Source organism: Somniosus microcephalus, unplaced genomic scaffold, assembly GCF_052327205.1.
Source record: "Somniosus microcephalus isolate GS21.2 unplaced genomic scaffold, FLI_Smic_1.0 scaffold10, whole genome shotgun sequence".
Classification (NCBI taxonomy): Eukaryota; Metazoa; Chordata; class Chondrichthyes; order Squaliformes; family Somniosidae; genus Somniosus; species Somniosus microcephalus.
In genome coordinates, this window is record NW_028225197.1 from 594,377 (window position 1) to 607,877 (window position 13,501).

A 13,501-nucleotide genomic window follows, 5' to 3' on the forward strand; every position below is an offset into this window, starting at 1 on the left:
CCAATGAGTAGAGTCCCAACCTACTCAACCTTTCCTCATACGTCAACCCCCTCATCTCCGGAATCAACCGAGTGAACCTTCTCTGAACTGCCTCGAGAGCAAGTATATCTTTTCTTAAATATGGAAACCAAAACTGCACGCAGTATTCCAGGTGTGGCCTCACCAATACCCTGTATAACTGCAGCAAGACTTCCCTGCTTTTATACTCCATCCCCCTTGCAATAAAAGCCAAGAATCCATTGGCCTTCCTGATCACCTGCTGCACCTGCATACTAACCTTCTGTGTTTCATACACCAGGACCCCCAGATCCCTTTGTACTGTAGCACTTTGCAGTTTCTCTCCATTTAGATAATAACTTGCTCTTTGATTTTTTCTGCCAAAGTGCATAACCTCACACTTTCCAACATTATATTGCATCTGCCAAATCTCTGCCCACTCACTTAGCCTGTCTATGTCCTTTTGCAGGTTTTTTATGTCATCCTCACTCACTGCTTTCCCTCCCATCTTTGTACCATCGGCAAACTTGGATATGTTGCACTCGGTCCCTTCCTCCAAATCGTTAATATAGATTGTAAAGAGTTGGGGTCCCAGCACTGACCCCTGCGGAACACCACAAGTCACTGATTGCCAGCCCGAGAATGAACCATTTATCCCAACTCTTTGTTTTCTGTTAGATGGCCAATCTTCCACCCATGCCAGTATATTACCCCCAATCCCGTGATTTCTTATCTTGATCAGTAATCTTTTGTGTGGCACCTTGTCAAATGCCTTTTGGAAGTCCAAATACACCACATCCACTGGTTCCCCTTTATCCACCCTATATGTTACATCCTCAAAGAATTCGAGCAAATTTGTCAAACATGACTTCCCCTTCATAAAACCATGCTGACTCTGTCCTATTAAATTATGTTTATCCAAATGCTCTGTTACTGTTTCCTTAATAATCGACTCCAACTTCTTTACTCCTGTACTTATATATTTCTTAAGGCTAAAGGGATATGGGGAGAAGGCAGGGACAGAGTACTGAATTTGGATGATCAGCCATGATCTCATTGAATGGCGGAACAGGCTCGAGGGGCCGAATGGCCTGCTCCTATCTTCTATGTTTCTATGTATTCAATCTTTCCTTGTAGCTGAAGTTCTCTAGTCCTGGCAACATCCTCGAAAATCTCCTGTCTCAAGCACACAGTCATATCTTTCCTGCAATGGGGACGACCAGAACTGCACGCGGTGTCCTAACTGGTGTTTTTGTAAAGTTCAAGCAGAACCTCCCTGCTCTGACATGATACAGAGAGAGGCACTGCCCCTTTAAATACCTGGGGGGTACCCATTCCCCTTTAAATGGCCAAGCAATTTTTTTTGTTGAAAAGGGGCCGCAGTCCCCTTTGACTCACCCCCCACCCTCTCACCCACCACAAATACTCACAAGAGAGAGAGAGGAGGAAGAATGCTGGTCTTTGTCCCTTGAAAAGTGGCTGCCCACCAAAATGTTCACAGCACCAGGGCTCTTTGTTCTGGATAAAAGTCAAAAAGAGAAAAGGTTCACTTATTTTTAAATGAATGCAGTTGATGAATAGCCTTGCAATAAAGGTAATGCAAAGGAATAAACACTCACAAGCTGGGTTTTTTCCACCCCCTCCTCCCCTTCCCTTTAACAGCTCCTGCAGACAATGAAAGCAGGAAAGCGGCCTGCAGCCCACCGGGGTCCCGCCCCCCTCCCTCCCGCGCCGCCATTGGTTGGAGGACCGTCAGCCCGCCCGGTCCGCCCAGCGTTTTCCGCGCTCCTGATTGGCGGGCGCCTCGCGTCAGTCAAACCCCCCCCTCCGGTTACGCGCTGACGCCAGCACGCAACGCCCAAGGGTCGGTTGGATCGGCGCACGCCACCGCAAGGTAAAAAAAAGACACCCCACATAAATGAGGAAAAAGAAGAATAATAATAATCGCACTTTAGAGGGGAGGAGGTTGGGGGAATTAATGAGTGTTTTCAATTTGTTTGGCAAAAAAAAATTTGAAAGGCTTCCCAACGGTGCGAGGCGGGCTGCGCATGCGCTCCAGCCATCCTCTGTCTCCCCCACGTGGGCCCGGGGGCCGGACACGCCCACTTGCCTTCCCCTGCACCAATCACAGCGCGGGCAGACGCAACACGAGGCTGCCAGTGCGCCTGCGCGGGGCCTCCGGGAAACAAACGGAAGGCCAAGGCCAAGGCCGGGCCCGGGGAAGAGGCGGAATCAGTGGCCGGGGTAAAGTCAAGTGTTGGGAAATCGATTTAAATCGAGGTGAGGGGGGAGCGGAGAGCGAGATTATAAAGTGAAATACGAGGAAAACCAAACCTGAGAGTCGGGCGGGCGGGACCTCCGCGGACACCGAACGGAGCGGATTGAGCCGCGCGGGGTGGCGGAGTGAGCCGGAGCAATGTGATTCTGACTGACGGGAGTTCTGACCAATAGGACGAGGGCTGAGCTGGGAGGACTGAACTGGGCGGCCTGGTCCTCCAACCAATGGCGGCGCGGCAAGGGGGCGGGGCCTCCTCTCCAGCTCAGGTGCGCTGGGGCCGATTGTGACGCGCTGTCCCCAGGTGAGAGCAGCTCAGTCAGCACAGAGCTGGGGCTGGAATCTGGGAGAGGGGCCACAGGCAGCGGGCCTGGCAAAGGGGCACAAGCTTCACAATACAAGCTGCTTTCAAATGCAATATTGTTTCCTGCAGACAGCCTGGGTCACTCTGCAAAAAAAACTGTTTAACAATTCATCATAACTCCCCTGCTTTAGGAGAGGTGTAGAGTGCAAAAAGCAAGGAAGTTATGATGAAACTGTGTAAAAGACTGGAGCCACTTGTGGCTCAGTGGATAGCAGAGTCAGAAGGTGGTGGGTTCAAATCCTGCTCCAGGGACTTGAGCATACAAAGCGAGGCTGACACTCCAGTGCGGTGCTGAGGGAGCGCCACACTGTCGGGGGGCAGTACTGAGGGAGCGCTGCACTGTCGGAGGGGCAGTACTGCGGAAGCGCCGCACTGTCGGAGGGACAGTACTGAGGGAGCGCTGCTCCGTCAGAGGGGCAGTACTGAGGGACTGCTGCACTGTCAGATGGGCAGTGCTGCGGGAGAGCCGCATTGTCGGAGGGGCAGTAATGAAGGAACGCTGCAGTGTCGGAGGTGCCGTCCTACGGATGAGACATTAAACCGAGGCCCCCGTCTGCCCCCTCAGGTGGATGTAAAAGATCCCGTGGTGCTGTGTTGAAGAAGTTATCCCCGGTGTTTTGAGCCCAATATTTATCCCTCAATCAACATGACGAAAAAAAGATTATCTGGTCATTATCACTTTGCTGTTTGTGGGAGCTTGCTGTGTGCAAATTGGCTGCAGCGTTTCCCACATTACAACAGTGACTACACTTCAAAAGTACTTCATTGGCTGTAAAGCGCTTTGGGACGTCCGATGATCGTGAAAGGCAGTTAAGAAGGTAAATGGTATGCTGGCCTTCATTACAAGAGGATTTGAGTACAGGAGTAAAGAAGTCTTACTCCAATTATATCTTCTTCTTAGGCAGTCCCTCGGAACCGAGGATGACTTGCTTACACATTAAAAATGAGTACTCGGGTGTAAGGGTAAACCGGGAGAGCTTCTTCTCCCCGAGACGGACCCTCTGATATAAAGGGTCAGGGTCGACTGGATCCATGTTTATCTGTAATTTAAACAGAGGTCTGGTCGTCTTCCGAGCTCTTTCCCCTAGAGGAGAGGGTAGAATGGGGGTCTTTAGTGTTAAATGGTTTCACCTGGGTCCATTGCATCCATCGCATACCCATCGGTTCCTGTAGACAAACACACGTATCACTTGTCATTAATACAGTACATGGCCCCACCCAACGGACCCCATTCCCTTTCTTCCGATAACTTGCGTCATTACTTGTTGACCTATTCTGGGCAACTCGTCTGGTTTAAGTCCAGCATTCTGCCTTTCTAGATCTTTAATCTGTTGTTGGTTCCTTACTTCTTTATTTACTGCTTGTACCTCCTGATTTAGTTGTACTAAGTATCGCCTTAATCTATCTTGTACTGGTCCTGGTTCTCCCACCCCTCCAGCCAAATCCTCTGGTAGTCTCATAGCTCGTCCTGTCATTAATTCATAGGGGGTCAGTCCGGTCGTTCGTCCTGGGGTGGCTCACAGACTCCTTAGTATGCTGGGTAATAATTCCGACCATCCCTTCCCTGTTTCTTGGATGGCTTTTGTCAGTGTTTTTCAGTGTCCTATTCATTCTTTCTACCATCCCCGAGCTCTGGGGGTGATATGGTATGTGATATTTTTGTGTCACATGTAGCAGCTTACAGATTTTTTTCATTATTTTGCCGGTGAAATGAGTGCCGTTGTCTGAGTCAATTTGCAGAGGCACTCCCCAACGGGGTATAACCTCGGTAGCCAATATTAGTGCAACTGTTTTTGCAGAGCAATCTCGGGTGGCAAAGGCTTCCACCCACCTGGTAAATTGGTCAATTATTACCAGGCAATATTTCTTCCCCCGGTCCTGCGCTAAGGGGCCGGTAAAGTCAATTTGTAAGTTTTCCTTGGGGCCTGGGCTGGTTTGCTACTCTAACTCTACATCTCTGTCCTACATTATTCTTGCGCGTATTATACAGCGGTGGCAATATTTCGCTACTTCCCGACCTATCTTTGGCCACCACCAGTACTGTGTCAGTAGGTGCAACATGTTACTTCTGCCAGTATGTGTTACACCATGGTATAGCGCCATCAGTTGTTGTCTACAACATTCCGGTGCCACCACCTGGTTACGTGGGCCCCATTTCCAAATTCCAACTAGTAATTGCGCGCCAGCTTGTCTCCATTTCTCCTTTTGCTCTTTACTAGTATTTTCTTGTAGCTCCATTATATTCACTTCCTGTACCCCAGACTATCATGACCATATTTATTTCGTTTTTGAACGCGTCCTCTGGTTGCATTTCTTCCGCAGCTAGTTTTGCGCCTAGATCTGCATACCTATTCCCCACAGGGGCCTGGTCCTGGGGTTCATAGAAATATAGAAGATAGAAGCAGGAGTAGGCCATTCGGCCCCTCGAGCCTGCTCCACCATTCAATGAGATCATGGCTGATCATCCAAATTCAGTACCCTGTCCCTGCCTTCTCCCCATATCCCTTGATCTCTTTAGCCTTAAGAAATATATCCAACTCCTTCTTGAATATATTAAATGAATTGGCCTCCACTGCCTTCTGTGGTAGAGAATTCCACAGGTTCACCACTCTCTGTGTGAAGAAATTCCTCCTCATCTCTGTCCTAAATGGCTTACCCCTTATCTTTAGACTGTGACCCCTGGTTCTGGGCTCCGAAACCATCAGGAACATCCTTCCTGCATCCAGTCTGTCCAGACCTGTTTGAATTTTATAAGTTTCAGTGAGATCCCCTCTCATTCTTCTAAACTCCAGCGAGTATAAGCCCAGTCGACCCAATCTCTCCTCATACGTCATTCCTGCCATCCCAGGTATCAGTCTGGTGAATATTCGCTGCACTCCCTCCATGGCAAGAACATCCTTCCTCACCTGCATGCTTACCTTCAGCGACTGGTGCACAAGGACGCCCAGGTCTCGTTGCACTTCCCCTTCTCCCAATCTATTGCCATTCAGATAATAATCTGCCTTCCTGTTTTTGACACCAAAGTTGATAACCTCACATTTATCCACGTTATTGCTCTGCCATGCTTCTGCCCAATCACCCAACCTGTCCAAATCATCCTGGAGTTTCTCAGCATCCTCCTCACAGCACACACGCCCACCCAGCTTTGTGTCGTCTGCAAACTTGGAGGTATTACATCTAGTTCCCTCGTCCAGATCATTAATATATATTGTGAATAGCTGGGATCCAAGGACCGATCCCTGCGGTATCCCACTAGTCACTGCTTGCCACTCGGAAAAAGAGCCGTTTATTCCAACTCTTTGCTTCCGGTCTGCCAACCAGTTCTCTATCCAAGTCAATACCTTGCCCCCAATCCCATGTGCCTTAACTTTACATGCTAATCTCTTACGCGGGACCTTATCGAAAGCCTTTTGAAAGTCCAAATACACCACATCCACTGGTCCTCCCTTATCTATTTTACCAGTTACATCCTCAAAAAATTCCAGTAGATTAGTCAAGCATGATTTACCTTTTGTAAATCCATGTTGACTTTGTCCGATCCGGTCACTTTTTTCCAAGTGCTCTGCTATTACATCCTTTATAATGGACTCGAGCATTTTCCCCACTACCGATGTCAGGCTTACCGGTCTGTAATTCCCCGTTTTCTCTCTACCACCTTTTTTGAATAGTGGGGTAACATTAGTTACCCTCCAATCCATGGGAACTGTTCCAGAGTCTATCGAATTTTGGAAGATGACCAGCAATGCATCTACTATTTCTAGGGCCACTTCCTTAAGTACCCTAGGATGTCGATTATCAGGCCCTGGGGATTTATCGGCCTTCAATCCCATCAATTTCCCTAACACCATTTCCCTACCAATACTGATTTCTATCAGTCCCTCCCTTTCATTAGACCCTATGTTCCTGACATCTCTGGGAGGTTATTTGTGTCCTCCTTTGTGAAGACAGAAACAAAGTATGTGTTTAAGACCAGGACCAGTGCAAGATAGATTAAGGCAATACTTAGTACAACTAAATCAGGAGGTACAAGCACTAAATAAAGTAGTGAGGAACCAACAACAGATTAAAGATCTAGAAAGGCAGAATGCTGGACTTAAACCAGACGAGTTGTCCAGAATAGGTCAACAAGTAATGACGCAAGTTATCGGAAGAAAGGGAATGGGGCCCGTTGGATGGGGCCATGTACGGTATTAATGACAAGTGATACGTGTGTTTGTCTACAGGAACCGATGGGTATGCGATGGAAGCAATAGACCCAGGTGAAACCATTTAACACTAAAGACCCCCATTCTACCCTCTCCTCTAGGGGAAAGAGCTCGGAAGACGACCAGACCTCTGTTTAAATTACAGATAAACATGGATCCAGTCGACCCTTTATATCAGAGGGTCTGTCTCGGGGAGAAGAAGCTCTCCCGGTTTACCCTTACACCCGAGAACTAATTTTTAATGTGGAAGCAAGTCATCCTCGGTTCCGAGGGACTGCCTAAGAAGAAAGAGCAGATATAATTGGAGTAAGACTTCTTTACTCCTGTACTCAAATCCTCTTGTAATGAAGGCCAGCATACCATTTGCCTTCTTAACTGCCTTTCACAACCACCGGACGTCCCAAAGCGCTTTACAGCCAATGAAGTACTTTTGAAGTGTAGTCACTGTTGTAATGTGGGAAACGCGGCAGCCAATTTGCGCACAGCAAGCTCCCACAAACAGCAATGTGATAATGACCAGATAATCTGTTTTTTCATCATGTTAATTGAGGGATAAATATTGGGCTCAAAACACCGGGGACAACTTCTTCGAAATAGCACCACAGGATCTTTTACATCCACCTGAGGGGGCAGACGGGGGCCTCGGTTTAATGTCTCATCCGTAGGACGGCACCTCCGACACTGCAGCGCTCCCTCAGCGCTGCCCCTCCGACAGTGCAGTGCTCACTCAGTACTGCCCCTCTGACAGTGCAGCGCTCCCTCAGTACTGCCCCTCTGACAGTGCGGCACTCCCTCAGTACTGCCCCTCTGACAGTGCGGCACTCCCTCAGTACTGCCCCTCCGACAGTGCAGCGCGCCCTCAGTACTGCCCCTCCGACAGTGCGGCGCGCCCTCAGTACTGCCCCTCCGACAGTGCGGCGCTCCCTCAGTACTGCCCCTCCGACAGTGCAGCACTCCCTCAGCACCGCACTAGAGTGTCAGCCTCGCTTTATGTGCTCAAGTCCCTGGAGCGGGATTTGAACCCACAACCTTCTGACTCTGCTATCCACTGAGCCACAGCTGACTCCAGTCTTTTACACAGTTTCATCATAACTTCCTTGCTTTTGCACTCTACGCCTCTCCTAAAGCAGGGGAGTTATGATGAATTGTTAAACAGTATTTTTTGCAAAGTGACCCAGGCTGTCTGTTGGGAACAATATTGCATTTGAAAGCAGCTTGTATTGGGAAGCTTGTGCCCCTTTGCCAGGCCCGCTGCCTGCGGCCCATCTCCCAGATTCCAGCCCCAGCTCTGTGCTGACTGAGCTGCTCTCACCTGGGGACAGCGCGTCACAATCGGACCCAGCGCACCTGAGCTGGAGACCCAGGTCCCGCCCCCTTGCCGCGCCGCCATTGGTTGGAGGACCAGGCCGCGCAGTTCAGTCCTCCCAGCTCAGCCCTCTTCCTATTGGTCAGAGCTCCCGTCAGTCAGAATCACATTGCCCCGGCTCACTCCGCCACCCCGCCTGGCTCAATCCGCTCCGTTCGGTGTCCGCGGAGGTCCCGCCCGCCCGACTCTCAGGTATGGTTTTTCTCGTATTTTACTTTATAATCTCGCTCCCCGCTCCCCCCCTCACCTCGATTTAAATCGATTCCCCAAACACGTGACTTTACCCCGGCCGCTTATTCCGCCTCTTCCCCGGGCCAGGCCTTCCATCTGCTCCCCAGAGGACTCGCGCAGGCGCAGTGGCAGCCTCGTGTTGTGGTGAGGGGGCCGAATGAGCATGCGCGGCCCCGCCTCTACACATTTAAAGGGACACCCCACCCTCTCCACATTTAAAGGGACTCCCTCCCCACTCTCGTGTGTTCTTCTGATTAAAGGGACAGTGACAATTCCCCCGGCCACCGCACTTTACCAATGATGTGAAAGACCTTGCTAGCCAGCCAGTTGGTAGCACCCTGAGTCAGAAAGTTGTGGATTCGAAGTCCCCACTCCAGGGACTTCAGCACATAAATCTTGGCTGATACTCTGGGGCAGTGCCGAGGGAGCGTCGGAGGGACGGTACTGAGGGAGCGCCGCACTGAGGGAGCGGCAGTACTGAGGGAGCGCCGCACTGTCGGAGGGCTGTCTTTCGGAAGAGACGTTCAGGTGGACATAAAAGATCCCATTATTTCGAAGAAGGGCAGCAGAGTTATCCCCGGTGTCCTGGCCATTATTTATCATGCAAATTGGCTGCAGTGTTTCCCACATTACAACAGCGACTACACTTCAAAAAGTACTTCATTGGCTGTAAAACCATTGGTCGTGAAAGGCGCTGTATAAAGGCCAGTCTTTCTTTATTTTCTCTCCTGTATTTACATGAATTACTTATATAAACCTGTTTTACTGTCTCTTGCAAGGGGAGGAATTGCAGACGGGCAGCTTAACGCAAACTTCACACGAAGATCTGACAGAGTCACTCGATTCATCAGGACCTGAATATCATTGACATATGGAAGCGGAAAGCAGCACTCAGAATGCGGGCAAACTGCACACGTGTCTTGTGTGTGGACGTGGATTCAACCGAAGGTGCAGCCTGGGGAGGCACAAGTGTAACCAAAACGAGGAGAGTCCATGCAAATGTCAGGAATGCGGGATAGGATTCAGTTGCCTCTCCGAGCTGGAGACTCATCAACGCAGTCACTCCGTGAAATGGCCGTTCACCTGCTCCGTGTGCGGGAAGGGATTCACTCAGTCATCCAACATGCTGACACACCAGCAAGTTCACACCGGGGAGAGGCCGTTCACCTGCTCCGTGTGTGGGAAGAGATTCAGTTATTCAGTCTCCCTGCGAATACACCAGCGAGTTCACAGCGGGGAGAGGCCATTCACCTGCTCCGTGTGTGGGAAGGGATTCACTCAATCAAGCACCCTGCGGGTACACCAGCGAGTTCACACCGGGGAGAGACCATTCACCTGCTCCGTGTGTGGGAAGGGATTCACTGTCTCCTCCACCCTGCTGATACACCAGCTGGTTCACACTGACGAGAGGCCATTCTCGTGCTCCGAGTGCGGGAAAGGATTCACTCTTCCCTCCTCTCTGCGGGAACACCAGCGAATTCACACTGGCGAGTGGCCGTTGACCTGCTCCGAGTGCGGGAAAGGATTCATTCGTCCCTCCGCTCTGCGGGATCACCAGCTGGTTCACACTGACGAGAGGCCGTTTAAATGTTCCGACTGTGACAAGTGTTTCAAAAGCTCCAAGGACCTCAAGAGGCATCGACGCTTGAAGGACTATTTTGTGTTAATAAAGGCAATTACGGGGTTGGGGGGGCAGGGGGCAGTTTGAAGATGCTGATTATAACCCCAGTAACTAGGCTGGAGTTTAAGAGGGGTCAGCCTCGGCTCAGTGGGTGACACTCTCACCTCTAGAGTCAGAAGGTCATGGGTTTGAGTCCCGCTCTGGAGACTTGAGCACGTAATCTAGGCTGATGCGCCAGGGAAGTACTGAGGGAGAGCTGCTCTTTCAGAGGTGCCATACTATTTGCCTCCTTAACCGCGTGCTGCACCTGCATGCTTACCTTCAGCGACTGGTGCACAAGGACATCCAGGTCTTGTTGCACTTCCCCTTCTCCCAATCTATTGCAGTTCAGATAATAATCTGTCTTCCTGTTTTTGCCACCAAAGTGGATAACCTCGCATTTATCCACATTATACTGCATCTGCCATGCATCTGCCCAATCACCCAACCTGTCCAAATCATACTGGAGTTTCTCTGAATCCTCCTCACAGCACACACGCCCACCCAGCTTTGTGTCATCTGCAAACTTGGAGATATTACATCTAGTTCCCTCGTCTAGATCATTTATATATATTGTGAATAGCTGGGGTCCTAGCACTGATCCCTGCAGTACCCCACTAGTCACTGCCTGCCACTCGGAAAAAGACCCGTTTATTCCAACTCTTTGCTTCCTGTCTGCAAGCCAGTTCTCTATCCAAGACAGTACCTTACCCCCAATCCCGTGGGCTTTTACATTGCACGCTAATCTCTTACGCGGGACCTTATCGAAAGCCTTCTGAAAGTCCAACTACACCACATCCACTGGTTCTCCCTTATCTATTCTACCAGTTACACCCTCGAAAAATTCCAGTAGATTAGTCAAGCACGATTTACCTTTTGTAAATCCATGTTGACTTTGTCCGATCTTGTCACTGTTTTCCAAGTGCTCTGCTATTACATCTTTTATAATGGACTCTAGCATTTTCCCCACTACCGATGTCAGACTTACCGGTCTATAATTCCCCGTTTTCTCTCTACCACCTTTTTTAAATAGTGGGGTAACATTAGCTACCCTCCAATCCATGGGAACTGTTCCAGAGTCTATAGAATGTTGGAAGATGACCAGCAATGCATCTACTATTTCTAGGGCCACTTCCTTAAGTACCCTAGGATGTAGATTATCAGGCCCTGGGGATTTATCAGCCTTCAATGCCGTCAATTTCCCTAACACCATTTCCCTACAAATACTGGTTTCATTCAATTCCTCCCTCTCATTAGACCCTATGTTCCCCGACACCTCTGGGACATTATTTGTGTCCTTTTTAAGACAGAACCAAAGTATGTATTTAATTGTTCTGCCATTTCTTTGTTCCCTTGATTCTGACTGCAAGGGACCTACGCTTGACTTCACCAATCTTTTTCTCTTCACATATCTATAGAAGCTTTTACAGTCAGTTTTTATGTTCCCTGCAAGCTTACTCTCATAATCTATTTTCCCCCTCTTAATTAATCCCTTTGTCCTCCTTTGTTGAATCCTAAACTGCTCCCAATCCTCAGGGTTGCTGCTTTTTCTGGCCAAATTATATGGCCTCTCCTTGAATCTTATGCTATCCCTAATTTCCCTTGTTAGCCACGGTTGAGTCACCTTTTTTGTTTTATTTTTATGCCACACAGGGATGAACAAATTCTGTAGTTCATTCATGTGATCTTTAAATGTTTGCCATTGCCTATCCACCATCAACCCTTTGAATAACATTCCCCAATCAATCCTACCCAACTCGCGCCTCATACCATCATAGTTTCCTTTATTTAAATTCAGGATCCTAGTCTCTGAGTCAAGTACTTCACTCTCCATTTTAATGAAGAATTCTATCATTATGATCGCTCCTCCCCAAGGGGTCTCGCACAACAAGATTGCTAATTAATCCTTTCTCGTTATGTAATACCCAATCTAAGATGGCCTGATCTCTAGTTGGTTCCTCGACATATTGGTCCAGGAAACCATCCCGTATACACTCTAGGAATTCCTCCTCCACAGTATTGTTACTAATTTGGTTAGCCCAATCTATATGTAGATTAAAGTCACCCACGATAACTGCTGTGCCCTTATTGCACGCATCTCTAATTTCCCGTTTAATACCATCCCCAACCTCAGCATTACTGTTTGGGGGTCTGTATACAACTCCCACTAACGTTTTCTGCCCCTTGGTATTTCTTAGCTCTGCCCATACAGATTCCACATCATCAGAGCTAATATCCTTCCTTACTATTGTGTTAATCTCCTCTTTAACCAGCAACGCCTTCCTGATTATTGAATACCCCTGGATGTTGAATTCCCAGACTTGGTCATCCTGGAGCCATGTCTCCATAATCCCAATTATATCATATCCGTTTACATCTATTTGCGCAGCTAATTCATCCACCTTATTACGAATGCTCCTCGCATTAAGACACAAAGCCTTCAGGCTTGATTTTTTTAACACTCTTAGTCCTTTTAGAATTATTATTTACTGTGGCTCTGTTTGATTTACACCCTTGATTTCTCTGACTTCCACTTTTGCTTTTCTCCTTCCTGTCTTTTGCTTCTATCCTTGCTTCCCTTTCCTCTGTCTCCCTGCACAGGTTCCCAACCCCCTACCTCTTTCACCAAGCTTTTGGTCACCTGTCCTAATATCTCTTATATGAGTCAGTGTTAAAGTTGGTCTGATGGTGCTCCTGTGAACTGATTGGGACGTTTTTACTATGTTACATTGGATTACATAGGACATACGGCACAGAAACAGGCCATTCGGCCCAACCAGTCCAAGCTCCACTCGAGCCTCCTCCCGTCATTCCTCATCTAAATCTATCAGCACAACCCTCTATTCCATTCTCCCTCATATGCTTGTCCAGCCTCCCCTTAAATTCAATAGCAAAATACTGTGGATGCTGGAAATCTGAAATAACAACAGAAAATGCTGGAAATACTCAGCAGGCCAGGCAGCATCTGTGGAGAGAGAAACAGAGTTAACGTTTCAGATCTGGGACCCTTCCTCAGAACTGATCAAGGGTCCCAGACCTGAAACGTTAACTCTGTTTCTCTCTCCACAGATGCTGCCTGGCCTGCTGAGTATTTCCAGCATTTTCTGTTGTTAATCCCCTTAAATTCATCTGTACTATTCACTTCAACCACTCCCTGTGGTAGTGAGTTCCACATTCTCACCACTCTTTGGGTAAAGAAGTTCCTTCTGAATTCCCTATTGGATTTCTTGGTGACTATCTTATATTGATGGCCTCTAGTTATACTCTTCCCCACAAGTGGGAACATTCTCTCGTTATCCACCTCTATTAGGTCACCCCACAGCCTTCTATTTTCAACAGGAAAGAGACCCAGCCTGTTCATCCTTTCCTGATATGTATACCCTCGCATTTCTGGTATCACCCT